The 14,765-nt window shown below is 38.6% G+C and overlaps 1 protein-coding gene across 3 annotated transcripts in view; it reads left to right on the top strand.

Annotated features, from left to right (window-relative positions):
• The window catches only part of LHFPL6 (LHFPL tetraspan subfamily member 6), a 231,476-nt gene that overhangs the window by 23,559 nt on the left and 193,152 nt on the right, over positions 1-14,765 (top strand). The gene's annotated exons all lie outside the window — the stretch shown is intronic.

Raw genomic sequence — 14,765 nt, 5'->3', positions numbered from 1 at the left:
AAGTGGCTCAGCCTGTCTTGTGTGGAAAAATTGTATTGTGGTATGTTTTTCCTTTTCATATTCACAGAAATTTGGCATAATATAGCCTTCACTTCTTAAACAGAGGTTTCTCAGTAACAAAAGGTGCATACACTGTATGCTGTTTATTGAACACAAGACTTGAGCTTCTAAATTAGAGCTTCTTATTTCATATGTTCATAGAAGATTTACATCACTGCCCTGCATTTGTGTATGTACGCATTTCTGGAAAGAGATCTAAGACTTTCGTCTGATTTCCAATGGTGACTGTGATACACAGATAAGCAGACACACATACAGAGATTTAAAAAAAAAGTTATTGCAACTCTGAGCTTCAGATGAGTAACTCTTTAGATTAACGTTTTGTTTTATATTAGATTGTATTCAATTATAGGTAAATTTCAAGTATTTCTATGAAGGCTTCTATTTTGCTATCAGTTACTTAAATTAGGACATAAATTCTATTCTAGGAATTCTTTGTGATGTGGTATGATATCATTGCCCAGTTTATATCTTTTCCCTCTGATTTAATTTTATACTTAATTGTAATGTAATACAATTATGTAGTATAATATTACATTTAATCATTACATCTTTTACAAATATGGTCATGAACATTAATTTTTAAGCCTGGTTTGTAATTTTTAAGCCTGGTTTGTGAAGCAGCTTTTGAAATTTCATAAAAAGAATTAGCTTGACTAGAATTTGGACTATATGAAATGGTTAGTGTAGTGGTGTTGCTGTTTTTGCTTTCAGTTGGATATATGGTTGTACACATGAGAATTACGGATTCTTGCTTACCAAAGCTGATTGGATAAGGTAATAAACAAGATAATCCCCTGATAAAAGAAGTGATAAATTTTCCCCTACTTTGAACCTTTCTCCTCAAGAGGTAAGCTTAGTTTATTTTGGACTTTTGACTTAAAAACTTAAAACAGCACATACACACACACACACAAAGTTAGGAGACTGACAGCTGATATTGCTTTAAATGAAAACGTCTTATATCTCCCATAGCTTTAATCATAATTAAATCATTACTGCCTGTAAATGCTAACTGTGCCTATATTATTACTTAGTTCCTTGATTATCGTTCTCTCATATATGGTTCACCTCCATCTCCTCTTTTATACACATGTATTTAAGAACCCTGCTGGAGATTTTAAAAAAATATAAATCAGTTCATAGGTAAAGAAATATTTCAGTTATCTAGATTTTGTATGTGCAGTTTGGGGTGTAAAAGGAATCTAGAGAAATATGAGTTTTCCTTGCTTGAAACCACCAAAACCTTCTGAGAACATGTGAGATAGTAGAGGAGGCAAAAGGAAGAAAGATGTGTTTGTGTTTATGCTGATAGATCCTGATACAACTTTGACATCTTTCGCTCAGTTCCTAAAGAAGGGTTGGCAAACACAGTATGTGCAGCATGGAGTTTTAAAAGAAGGGCTTTGGAGTCAGCGTGCCTTCAGGCTTTCAATTTCATTCTCTACTACTTAGTGTTGTGAGCTCAACTTGGGTCCTCCATAAAGGTGTTTTGAGGAATTTGGACTTTACCTTGATGTCATGGAAGACTTAAAAGAGTTTAAGGAGTAGAAAGTCATTGTTGCATTTGTGCTTTGATAGACCACATTCTGTAGGATAGATTTATAAAGAGATGTGATTATATCTGAAGTCCACTAATGTCCCTTCTGGGTGAGAAAAGGTGAGGGTATAAACTAAAGCATCAACTGAAGTGGAGAAGAGGATTTGCAGTTAAATTTATTTAGGAGGTGAAATTCTCAGGACCTGGTTTTGGGAAGGAGTCTGCTGTTGTGTCACCAACTGAAATAAAGACTTTAGGGGGTAAAAATAGACTGAAGGATATCGATTACTTCAATGCTGAGCACAGAGTTTGCAATAGGGCTATCTTGCAAGCAGTGAGATGTGTGATGGTCACCCTTGAAGGACAAATTGTGACAAGACATAAATTTTGTACTTGTCCATATATGGTGATGTTAAAGCTGTGAGAGTAGATGAGATAATTAAGAAAGCATGTAGAAAGCAGTAGACCACTAAGCATAATGTGTGCCAAATAACATGCCTGATAAGGCCTACAAACATAATGTTCAAGAGTCAAGAAAAGGTCAAGATAAAAATTGATTTTGGGGAAGGGGATAGATATGATGAAGAAAAGTTTCCTGGTAGCCTATGTGACTGGCCTTTAAGTATGAAGAGAATTTTAAAAATGGAAGAAAATTAAAATAATATGAAATATTTACTATAAAATATTGCAGGTTTCTTCCAGGCAAATAGAAATTAATTTCCAGTGAAATCCTGGGATGTGTTTGGGAAACTGCAGATAGTATGAGTTTGCTGGAGTAGTGAATACCAAAGGAATAAAGATTTAACCTGGAAAGCTAAACTGGAGCCCAAAACTGCTCATAATGGCTTTTCATTATGCCTTCATTCTCCTTATATTTAAATATATCATAGACTTGTAGAATATCAAAGTGAAAGGTACATGAGAGTTTAATCTCTTACCATACAGCAACTTCCTTCTAGAAGTTGATTTATCCATTTTATAGCCTTTCTATTTGTCATCATTTTCATTAGTTAAGGTTGTACTTTCCTCTCATTTCTGTTTCTACTTGGCGGTACTATAGATACAAGAAGGTTAAGAACCTAATGTAGGGCCTCCCCAGTGGCACAGCCGTTGAGCGCTGGGTTGCAAAGCTGCCCGCATCCTCTGCAGCACCAGTTAGATCCCCAGCTGCTCCCCCGCCATGAAGGAGGGTCCCACATGGCGTGCAGACCTCTCCTGCCTCCCACTGCTCCCCTCAGCAGTGCACTTCAGTCCTTCTGCCTGCTCTGCTCCCCGCTCTGGCTCTGGTGAATTCTCTCACCCTCCCGCACTTCTGACTATACCCAGTGCTTGTATAAATCAATCAATCAATCAATCAATCAATCAATCAATCAATCAATCTTTTTTAAAAAAAAAAGAACCTAATGTATTAGTAGCACTCATTAGTCATTCTTTTTCAATCAGTTTTGAATCCATCTTCTGTCCTGACATCCTATCTACATTTTCCCACTCTGACCATAAAGAATATTAACATTGTTAAATATCTTGCAAAATATCAAGATGAAAATGTTATGCCTATGGCATTTTCTTAACAAAACTAAAAATCAGGTGAACATAATTTTTTTTCTTAGTGATATAACACTGCTTTTTTGTGATTGCCTTTTTTTGAGTAAATCGTTTAGACTGAAATTAAGTCTGCATTTTATTTTTGGGGTTTTCAATATGAAGTTAATGGTCTGTGTTTCAAAAAACTAAAGTTTTTCCCTTTTACACATGAGACCTACAGTTTGAAAGGTTCTAAGACCTGACCATCTACATTTATATGCTTGTTGATATCCTTGTCATCAATTCATTATCAATAGATTGTTCTATTTTATGTACTCAAATCACCATTGTTTAATAATTATTCAAATGTTTGTAATGGGGCCTCCCTGGTGGCGCAGCGGTTGAGTGCTGGCTTGCGGAGCTGTCCGCAGCCTCTGCAGCACCGGTTCGATCCCCGGCCACCAGGTGAGGGTCCCACATGGCGCACTGACCTCTCCTGCCATCCCTGCTACTCCCCTCAGCAGTTTGTTTCGTCGAACTGCCTGCTCTGCTCTCCCCTCTGGCTCTGGTGAATTCTCTCACCCTCCCGCTCTTCTGACTGTACCCAGTGCTTGTATAAATAAATAATCTTTTAACAAAAAAAAAAAAGTTTTCAAAGACACTTGTGGATAAACACTGCACAATTTAAAAATAAACACCATCCTGGTGTTTTAAGTTTTTATTCATCCATTTACTCGTTCCGTGAGTATTTACTTTATATTTACTTTATGCTAAGCATTGAGCTAAGGACTAAAGATTTATTGGGAATGAAGCAGATATGATCTTTGCTTTCATGGATCTTACTCTACTGGGGTTTTTGATTTTAAACACTAATAAAAAGCAGTATTGAAATTGGTTTCGAGCACCAATGAAACTGGTTAACCTCTCAGGTTGAGGAAGAATGAGTGAAGGTTCAGTAGAAAACCCTCTGTTGGTAAAATTCTCTGTCATTCTCTGTTCACCAGAATTGAGGGCACTGGATAAGATCAATTCAGATTCTTGCTGTTGGGCAGGAAAAACAGTACTGCTGGTGGCAGTGCTGCCTCTGCCATTCCTGAACGAGGTCAACTGTGGTGGCTTCCTGGGAAAGAAAGACTGGAGCTTCTGAGATGGACAGGAAGGGAGTTTTAACTTATGGCTTCATGCAGAGGGAAAGTGAAATACAAAATATGAAACCACTTCGTAGTACTTTCCAATTTTAATTTTTAGAATAAAATATCCTCTATACAGAATTGAAAGAAAGCTGACTAAGTTGAAATGTAGGTTTTGGAAATGATTTAATCTAAGTTAAATTTTTGTATTCATCTAGATGGATTTGACTGGCGCTTTTTACTATCTGCATAGTTTATGCTTTGTTTTAGACTGAATTTAAATTGATAGGTAAAAGTAACATTTTCAGAACTGAGCAGATCATCTTCCCGAGTAAACCGATGAGCTGCATTCTAAAGTACGAGGCAGGCTCACCCAGTGAGCTTCAAATACCACGAAAGGGTATTTTTCCTGCCTAAGTGTATGTTATATGTCCTATTTTTGGCTTTTGGACAGGCTATTTCAGCTTCTTATTGCTTTCTTTCAACATTCATAAAAGGCAATATTTCCCATTCTCTGTTGTTACAAAAACTATGAAAATTCATGCCACCCATTTGAAGAAACAAATAGATGTTTACAATTTTCTCTACCCAGCATTAGTTTCATATATAAAATTTGCTATGTTTTGGCTTTTATGGTATTTAACACTAGCAAGAAAAAAATAACTCTCATTGAAGTAACTAAGACCATTTGTTCTGATTCTTTCCAGAGTTGAAAGAAAAAGAGAAGGGGTAGATTAGTGAAGCATTTGAATTACTCTAGATTGGCAAACATTTTCCTGTAAAGGGCCAGATAGTAAATATTTTGGCTTCCTGGGTCATTAGGTCTCTGTTAAAATTAATCAACTCTGTCTCAGAGGTGGATAAACAGCCATAGACAATTTGTAAATGAATGGGAATGTCTGTGTTTCAATAAAACTTGATTTGCACAACAAGCTGAAGCAGAATTTGGCCTCAGCTGAGTAATTTGTTGACCCCTTCTCTATATCTGGAGTTTGAAAACTATGGCCCTGGGGCCAAATATGGCCACAGGGCTGCTTCTCTTTGGTCTTAGAGCTAAAAGGTTTTTCATATTTGTAAGAGTAGCAAAAAAAAAAACCAGAAAAGAAGAAGGTAGAAAAGGAGAAGAAGCAGGAGAGAAAGGAAAGGAAGAGGGAGTGGACAAGAAAAAAAGAAGTGACAAGTCTTATGTAGCTCATGAAAACTGAAGTACTTACTGTTTGACATTTTATGGGAAAAATGTATTGATCCTTGTTCTAAAATATTGTTTACTTCTTCCTTGATCACATAAAGTTTTGGATTTGATTTTTTGCTCATTTAGCTAAAATACAGAATTTCAAAAAATTAGCATCAGTAGTTTTCTTCGATCACTTCATTCTTTTAAAATGTAAGGTTTTACAAGATAGTTATGAAATGGAAGTTACTCTTTTATCTTGAAAAAATTTTTTTCAAGATTTATTTATTTATGCCTATAGGAGCTGGGGTAGAGGCCAGAGGTGTGGGGGTAAGAGGAGTCACCAGAGACAGAGTGGGGAACAGAACAGGCAGACTGACTGAAATACACTGCTGAGGGGAGCAGTGGGTGAGTCAGGAGAGGTCTGCTGTGCCACGTGGGTTGCTCCCTGGCCGGCCGGGGATTGAACTCGTGCTGCGGTGGCTGCGGTGGCTGCGGAAAGCTTCATAGGTTGCATCTTAACGCCTTGAGCCACCAGGGAGGCCCCTTATCTTGAAAATGTTTTTAAGTGAGATTATAAAACCCAATATGTCTTCCTCTTTATTTATCTTAACTTTGGAGTCTTTTGACTTTTATTTGGGACAGAACATAATACTCTATCAATGCCAAGATTATTTCAATAATTAAAATGTTGTTAACCAAAAAATAATACTAGTTAACATTTATTAAGTGCTTACTATGTGAAAAGTACTGTACTAAATGCTCAAAATACATTTTCTCAGAAGTATTCTAGGAGAAAGGCATGTGGCTATAAGCCCTAGTTTTCAAACTGCAGACATCCAGAAACAGAGAAGTTGAGTAATTTGTCCAAGGCAACAAAGCCAATTAATGCAGAAATCAGATTATAATGCAGGTTTTAGACCACTGTTTCTTCGATATCCTTCAAAATGAACCCTTATTTGCTTGCATAATGTCATTCGCAGCAACATGGATGGAGCTAGAGGGATTTACGCTCAGTGAAGTAAGTCAGAAGGAAAAAGAAAAATATTGATGGTTTCACTTATAGGAGGAATATAGGGGAACCAAATAAGACATCAGGGGGAAAAATAATAACAGTACAAAACACAACAAAACAAAAACAAACAATTATAAATCAGACATACTGCAGGGGAGGAGGAGGGAGAGGGATCAGAGGGAGGCAGGGAGGAGCACAGGAGACTAAGGTGATGGTGCACGGGTGCATTGGTGAAGGAAACTCTATGGGGACTGCACCTGAGGGGGTGGGGGGAAGCAAATATTGTTTAAAAATGAACAATGATGTAAAAAATATATAAATAAAAAGAAAAGAAAGAAAAGAAAAACTAAAAAAAAAACCCATTCCCAAAAATGAACCCTGAGACTTGGTGACCTCATCAATTTAATGAAACTTTAGTGAGTGATGGTACAATAGATAATAAACATTGAATCATTGAAATACCATTTCTGCTTTCTAAGAATTTACTATCTTAAAATGATGCTTGAAGTCTAGCTAGTGGAAAAATCTGTTGTCATAATAGAATATAGTAAAAAAGGAGGAGCTAGAAAATTAGCAGTTATCTATCCCTTTGTTTCTCTGGGCAGCTAAGTACAATTTCCTCCATCGTTAATAGGTAGGGAGCAGTCGTCTGGAGCTTTCTTCCCCTATCTTTCTATTCTTTCCAACAGGATAAAAATAATGCATTGACACTTTGAACTCAAGAGGCGTATCCTTGCTATAAAAAGCTTTTACAGTTTCTCAAGCTCCCAGAAACCCTTTCTGCATTTGTTTGAGAGTGTGCTTCAGATGCATTTTGGTTGTGTTAATTTAGTTTTTTTGTGGGACCCTCGCCAGTGGCCAGGGATAGAACTGGCGCTGCAGAGGCTGCGGGTAGCCTCACAACCCAGCGCTCAACCGCTGCGCCACCAGGGGAGGCCCTTGGTTGTGTTAATTTAAAAACTGAGTCAAAATACACACAAAATAGCCTTATTGCTTCTCTGTTGAGTTGGCTCCTTTTTATTTGGCTTTGAGCTGTGTCATCACAGTTATTAGTCTCCAGTTCTGAGCTGATTTTGAGTGGGCATGGTTCTGGAATCTCCACTTACCGAGGACTGGAACTCATTGAGCCAGGGAGCCCCAGTGTAGGTTGCTGAGGCCCTGAGTCAACAGGACTGGAATTTGCTCTCTTCTGAGTGATAATTCTCATACAGATAGTTCTCAGATTTTCAAAAGAAGGACTTGTCAGCCTCATACTTTTAAATCCAGTGTGCTGGGAATTTAGAGTTTTGCTAGATTATACACAGTGTTCTTTTATAAGAATCAGTTGTTCATTTAGAAATAACCCAATTAATGCAGATTGATAACATCATACCATTCTCACCAAAATCCCTTTCAAGCTATTTCTTTGGTCACTTCCTTTGACCTTTGATTCAGTAGCTTGTTTTCTGCTATCTGTGATAGTTTGCCAGTATTTCATCTTATTTTAACAATGACTCATATATAAAAACCACAACACCAAAATTAGAGCTGGGACTTCATTCGGCACTATTTAAGAACTGTATTGTCATATGTAATTTGCAGTAAACCTGAACTCAAAATAAAATTTTAAAATAACCTTTCTTTTTAACCATGGTGTTTAGAAATGATGCTCTCCTTGACATACACTGGAATGCTTTCTTAAAAGAATGGCATCTATTATAACTTAATGGCTACCCCTTTATTTTTTCTTTCTTGGTTTATCTTCCCTCTGGTTATAGATGAACAGGGTTGTAAAATTATTTCAGGACAGTGTGTTCTTATTCTAAACAAATATAATCTTTTTAACAGTATTTACTGTTTTGGTCTTTGGGGTATTCTTAAAACATTGGAATGTGGATGAAGCATTTATGCCTTGAGATTGCCAGTCATCCATAATGATTCTTCTGTGAAACTTTAGCCTTTAGTTTATTGCCCTTTTTTAAAAAAAATTATTTATCTATGCAGACAAGACCTGGGGTACAGGCCGGAGATGTGGGCGGTGAGAGGATTCACCAGAGACAGAATGGGGAACAGAACAGGCGGATTGACTGAAATGCACTGCTGAGGGGAGCAGCGGGCAAGGCAGGAGAGGTGGGATAGGCAGGAGAGGTCTGCTGTGCCATGTGGGTCACCTAACTGGCCAGGTCACCTAACTCGTGCTGCCGTGGCTGTGGATAGCTTCATAGTGCTGTGTCTTAACCCCTTGCGCCACCAGGGAGGTCCCTAATTTATTGTCTTTATATTTGATTTGTTATTGAAGGTAACTAGTTAGAGAATAATAAGACATAATAAGGTATCTAGCAAGTTTTGCAGAACCTTGCCCAGCAGCATGTTTTCATTTAGTCAGATTAGAGTTTGAATATTGTCCCAACCTCCAGAGGACTGTTCATTGGCAGAACAGAGAAGTGCTATTCTTAACCCTTTGTACACAAAGTCTTTATATTTCATTTTTTTTAAAAGATTTATTTTATACAAGAACCGGGGTACAGGTCAGATGTGAGGGAAGGTAAGAGGATTCACCAGAAACACAGCAGGCTGCAGAGCAGGCAGACTGACCGAAATACACTGCCGAGGGGAGCAGTGGGCAAGACAGGAGAGGTCTGCTGTGCCATGTGGGAATTGCCCCAGCTGGCAGGATTGAACCTGCACTTTAGAGGCTGTGGACAGCTTCACAACACTATGCTCAACTGCCTGCACCACCAGGGATGCCCCAAAGTCTTTATATTTCAATAAGCAAACAATCTTTCATTAATATTTTTATTTCCTGCGACCCAAACACAGTTCACTCACCCATAGTTAAATGAGTTGTACATTTCCCAAAGGCAGACAAAATAGTATAATGTCACAGTGCAATTTTATGGAAGTCTCATTTGGTATCATAGTGATTCATTTTGATATACAGTTCACCTTTAGGTGGGTGGTTACAGGTGATGTATTATAGCAGAATCTAGGACCATTATTCAGAACTCTTGAATTTTGTACTGCCTGGGCCACTTACTGCTGTTTATAAATATGAAGAAGAGGCACAGATGCTGTTCTTACCCAAGCTGATTGATGCAATCTAGATGACTTGGCGATAGACAGAGAGATAGACAGATAGATAATAGATAGTTAATATTCATTTTTTCTTTTGTTTCTACCTCATTTAATTCAAGCAGATTTTACCATTTTTATCAAATTCTCCTCATTCAGCATTCTTAATTATAATGGTGTTCTGCATGCTGTATTCAGAGTATACTAAATAGAGTTTATCCCTGACTTGAGCAGTTTATTTTGCAAATTTAGTTTACCTGTGATGTATTTCTTTATTATAAAAAAACCAGAAAACACTGCACAAGAAAACAGCTCAAATTTCCTGTATTTAATGATTTCAGTGGCAGGAAACCTTCCCACACAGTGATAATAGTAGCCCATCTTTACAGACTGCAGGTACTGGGAGACTTAACATACATGTCACACAGTATTGGTGGTGTGGGGGAGTATACAAGCATCTGTGCTCTCCCTAGAGCCCCAGGGAGTAGTGTCTTCCAGCCTCACTTTACAGGGGAAGGAACAGGGACTCTGAGAAGTCAAGGAACACACAATTCTTTTTACTGAATTTGTTTCCAGTCCCCTGAGTTAGCTGTTATTCTTTATGACCTGAAATCGTGACTATAATCTGTTACTCTGGCAGGGATAATAAAATACAGTGACATGACAATGGATTAATAAAGACCTGATGAGGAGCAAAAACCTCCCAATCATCTGAAGAAATGTGGCTCCCAGGAAAGTGCTGTGATGTCCCAAGTCCCATACCTTCACTTTGCCTGTCTGTTTTATTCTTATTAGCCAAGAATGCATTAAAATGTGCACTGATGCTACTCTTGAGGATGCCTCTCTACTGCTGACTTGTAAGCTTTTACCCTCTAAGCATATTTTTTGGTCCCTTGTCTCATTATCTAATGCCTATATTGTACTGCAAAAGTCACTTGTCAACCCACCAGAGTCATTCATTCTAGTCACTCAGGAAGGTGTTTGCTTTTTACCCCTGCACAAAGATATCTTTCTTTATGTTGTTTCTGTCATCAGCAAATGTAGTGACTTCAGGGAGAAAGGACTATCACAGAAGGGCCTTTCCTATTTTATCCACTCTCTTCTTTGTTTCTGCTCTTTATATGCTTGTTATAATTTAAAGTTATTGGAATTTCAGCTACTTGTTATTTTTATTTCATCCTGATTTGTATTCTTAATTTATCTAGCCCTGAGTTTAACAAAAAGACATTTATTGTCATTGTTGCTTTGCTGGATAATTCAGAGATAGGGTGTGTGTGTGTGTGTGTGTGTGTGTTGCTGGTATTGCCCTGTGACCTTTATGACTCATTTAATGAGGAGTTTAAAAAATTATTATTACTCTTACTGCATTCATTATCAGCTAGCAGTCATCAGCTTTCTGCATAAAATATTTTTCTTTGAATACCCTCTATTTCCCCTTGTGAGGAATTTATTCTCCCCTTGGTGCGTGGGGACAAATTATGTTCATAACAGCCATTAATGATAATGGGAAGAGTGTGTAAATCTTTGATGCATTGAGAACTGAATAGCACCCTGGCGGGTGTTTTTCTCTATCTTACTTCACCAGGTTTTGTTTGGCAGCATGTGTTACATGTTGTTTAAAAGGGCTTTTCTTATATTTTCCTTTTTGTTGTATGCATGTGGTATTCACAAACCTACACAGATATATACACACATACATGTGTGCACACACAGAGGTGTGGTCTTAGAAAATTAAGAGTTAATGATAAACAAAGTTCTAACACCAAATCTTTTTCACAGAAAATCTGACTCAGTCTCTGAGTTCTGATCTCTCATCTGCTTCCCTCATACCCTGGCTACTATGCCTAGTGCTTTCAGCCTGGATGAGGATTTGCTGGTTATCCCCATGAGTGGAGGGACTGATTTTGTTAGGCCTCCTGTACATCTTTAATTCTAGGTACAGTGCATGGACCATGGTGGATGCTCAATAATATTTTACTATCTGAATGAATGAATGAGCACATATACATCAAAGTGAAGGGCCTGCTAACCCTATGTGGGCAATATCTTTTTTTAAAATTAATTTATTTATACTAGAACTGGGGTACAGGCTAGAGGCATGGGAGGGTGAGAGAATTCACCAGAGATGGAGATGGGAGCAGAACAGGCAGACAGACTGAAAACACTGCTGAGGGGAGCACAGGCAAGACAGGAGAGGTCTGCTGTGCCATGTGGGTATCTCCCTGGCCGGCTGGGATTTGAACCTGCACTGCAGAGGCTGTGGACAGCTTCACAGCACTGCGCTCAACCCACTGTGCCACCCAGGAGGCCCGTGGGCAATATTCTGATGCTAAAATAGATGTATGCATTATTGGACAAGTATCTGTTCTTATTTATAATCCATACAGAATTTGTGGATTATATGTGTTAAAAATAATACACATTATTTTGAAGGTAGAAGATTTGGATCTCATCCTGCTAATCACTGGCTGTGTGAAGATCTGTTTTCTCATCTGTGACATTTATAGAATAGTGCTTTACTTAGAGGGTAGTTGTGATAATTGAGATCACATATTCACTTTGACTCAATAGGGTATGCACTCAGTGCTGGGCCCTGCACTAAGTTTTGAGTATAAATAAGACTCTACCCCTTTACCCTGAAATTCTCAAGGTCCAAAGTGCACCAAAGCCAAGGAGATCTTGTTAGCATTTTCAGTTCTCATGCTGAAGTATGGGGGAGCATGTGACATTCCTAGGAGATGTCAATGCTTCAGGTCTAGGGACCACACCTTGATTAATAAGGCTTTAGGGAGGGGCTGGCAGGATGATAAGTGCTGTGTAAGTGCTGCTTCTCTGGTGTTCTACTATGATGAGAGCATAGGAGGGAGTGATCAGTGCTTGTATGGGTCATCTGGTCCTGAACAGCTAAGTTGACTTTCTAGACAGAAAAGTGGCCCTTGGTTAGAGGCAGCAACGTGGAGTGAACACCAGCTGACTCTGAACCAAGTTAAGAAATCAGAAAAAGGGGAAGGATGGCATGAGAAGTGGCCAGAACACTTGCCTGGGGTCAGTTGGTGAAGAGCTGACCCTGCTGCCATGCTAAAGCCTCATGCTGTAGGCTGGAGCCAACACGCAGTCACCAGGTTTAGCAGAGCCTTTCCGTGACACTGTAAAACTGATCTGAAAATAGCCAAATGCCTTATCGTGTTAGGTAATTTCTAAACTTTAAATATCCCCAGGTAGTAAATGAAAAGAATGACTGTAAGTAAGAAGCTGGATTTTAGACCTCTATGGGTTTTAGAGACAAATAGCAGAAATTGGATTCTGACCTGCCATTTTCTAGCTATATAACCTTGAAGAAATGCATTTAGTTTTTGAATCTCAGTTTTCTTATCTGTGGGGTGGAGGTAATCAGTACTCTCTGATAGAATAATTGTGAAGGTGAAATGAAGTTATTTATAAAATTCATTGAGACATGATCTTTTGGCAAAGCATGTCATTTGGTGTTACCAGAGGATGCTTGCTAACATCATTATAAGTAATGTTGATTTTGACTTCATATAAATTTTACCGAGGAAACAACCTAGTGGGTTGGATATGTAACCATGTTGATGATTTGCTGAGTGCCCTTCCCCTTGTGTGGTCTGATACCTTTGTAGACCAGAAGCTGAACTGTCCCTGGGATGGGAGAGATTTCCAGTTATCTGAATCAGCAATGTTGTGGAGAATTTAGAGGGTGTTCAGTAAAGGATGGGAAGAATTTTGTTATATTGTTAAAAGCAAGGAAGTCAGAGAAATGTTTTCTCTCTAGGGAAGAGAGGTGAGAGGAGGCCCGGCTAATGGCCCAGGAATTTAAATGAGAGCATCATATTGAAAATACTTGGGAAGGTTTTGCTGATTCAGCAGGAGATAGGTGAGGTGTCTTTCTCTGCTCCACAGCATGCAGAGACCATTTATAAGACAGTACCTGTCACATTTTCCTCCTCTGCTCACTTTGAGTTTCATAAAGTAGAGACATTTGTCTTCCTCATCTTTGATTTTCCACTGCCTGAAGCGGGGACACAAAGCTGCCTTTCAATAAATGCCTTCATCTTCACAGTTGTTCTGAGATATATTATCCTTACAAGAAAGGAATGACAATGGAGGAGGGGGGTTCATGAGCCCCAGTTCTGGGGATGCACAGTGCCCTCAACATTAGTACAATTTGACTCTGTGTCCTATTTTGGTTAGTGTTTTTGAGATCCAAGTTTTCTCCTTGAAACTTATCTGCATCTACAGCTTTTTCCCTGTTTATTCAGCCAGTCACAACAGAATAAAGATCTATTTTCCTCCATAATTTCCATCCCCCCAAAACAGACACTGTTTCTGAAGCCCAGCGTGGAAAATGGAGCCATTGGTCCTTTGCTGTGTTTGACAGATGTGGTCTTCCTGGAGGATATCTCCACCTTTCCCTGGAAAGGAGGGCAATGGGTGCTCCTTTGACCATCAATCTGATTGCTCCCTTGCTGCTCAAAGCTGCTTTGTCTCTTTGGATGCTGTGCCTGATTGGACTGAGTCTCATGTGAGCACCTGCAGCAGAACCAGCAGCACCACTCAGTGGGGAGCTCTGGTCTCAGGCTCTGGCCCCTCCTGGTAGTTTTGGGGCTGTCACCAAAAGCAAGCTTACATTAAGTAAATAGGCATTTCATAGAATGTGCTTTATTTCCAATAAGGATTTTAACAAGGTCAGCTTTACTTAAAATATGCAAAGAGGGTGGCAGTAAGAGATCAAGACATATTTAAGAATGTGGTAGATTCTTCCACTCCTAAAATGGGGTATCCAGTCTAGTATTGGGAAAAGAGAGAGATCAAGGACTTCTAATCTCGGTTGCATATCTACTAGCCAAAGTTAATGTCAAATATTCCCTGACTTTACTTAATATACCTGCATATAACTTTTAAGTTAAAACTTGTGTCTGATAAGTTTTTATGAATAGATGTTTTATGACTCTTTATGGAATCTCATCCCACCACTTAGTAAGTGGTGGAAGCAAGGGCTTGGAGTGGCTTGGAAGCAAGGGCTGTCTGTGAATAGAAAGCATCTTAGCATTATGAGAGAATGTTGAATGAAGAAAAAAATGAAACTATACAGCTGAGCGGTAACATCTAATCATGCATTGCTCAAGTGTTGTTGAACTTTCTTGGGGCTGGCAGAAAGGAGGAAATGTACATTTATTTACTATGTGTTATATCCTAGTCATTGCATGGTCATTATTTCATTCAAAATTTACAACGACTAATGAGAGAGGAATTATA

This window comes from Talpa occidentalis, unplaced genomic scaffold (assembly GCF_014898055.3).
Source record: "Talpa occidentalis isolate TD23 unplaced genomic scaffold, MPIMG_talOcc4v2.1 talOcc4.5, whole genome shotgun sequence".
Lineage (NCBI taxonomy): Eukaryota > Metazoa > Chordata > Mammalia > Eulipotyphla > Talpidae > Talpa > Talpa occidentalis.
The sequence above is the reverse complement of the archived record's forward strand: the minus strand, read 5'-3'. Positions and strand labels throughout refer to the sequence as shown.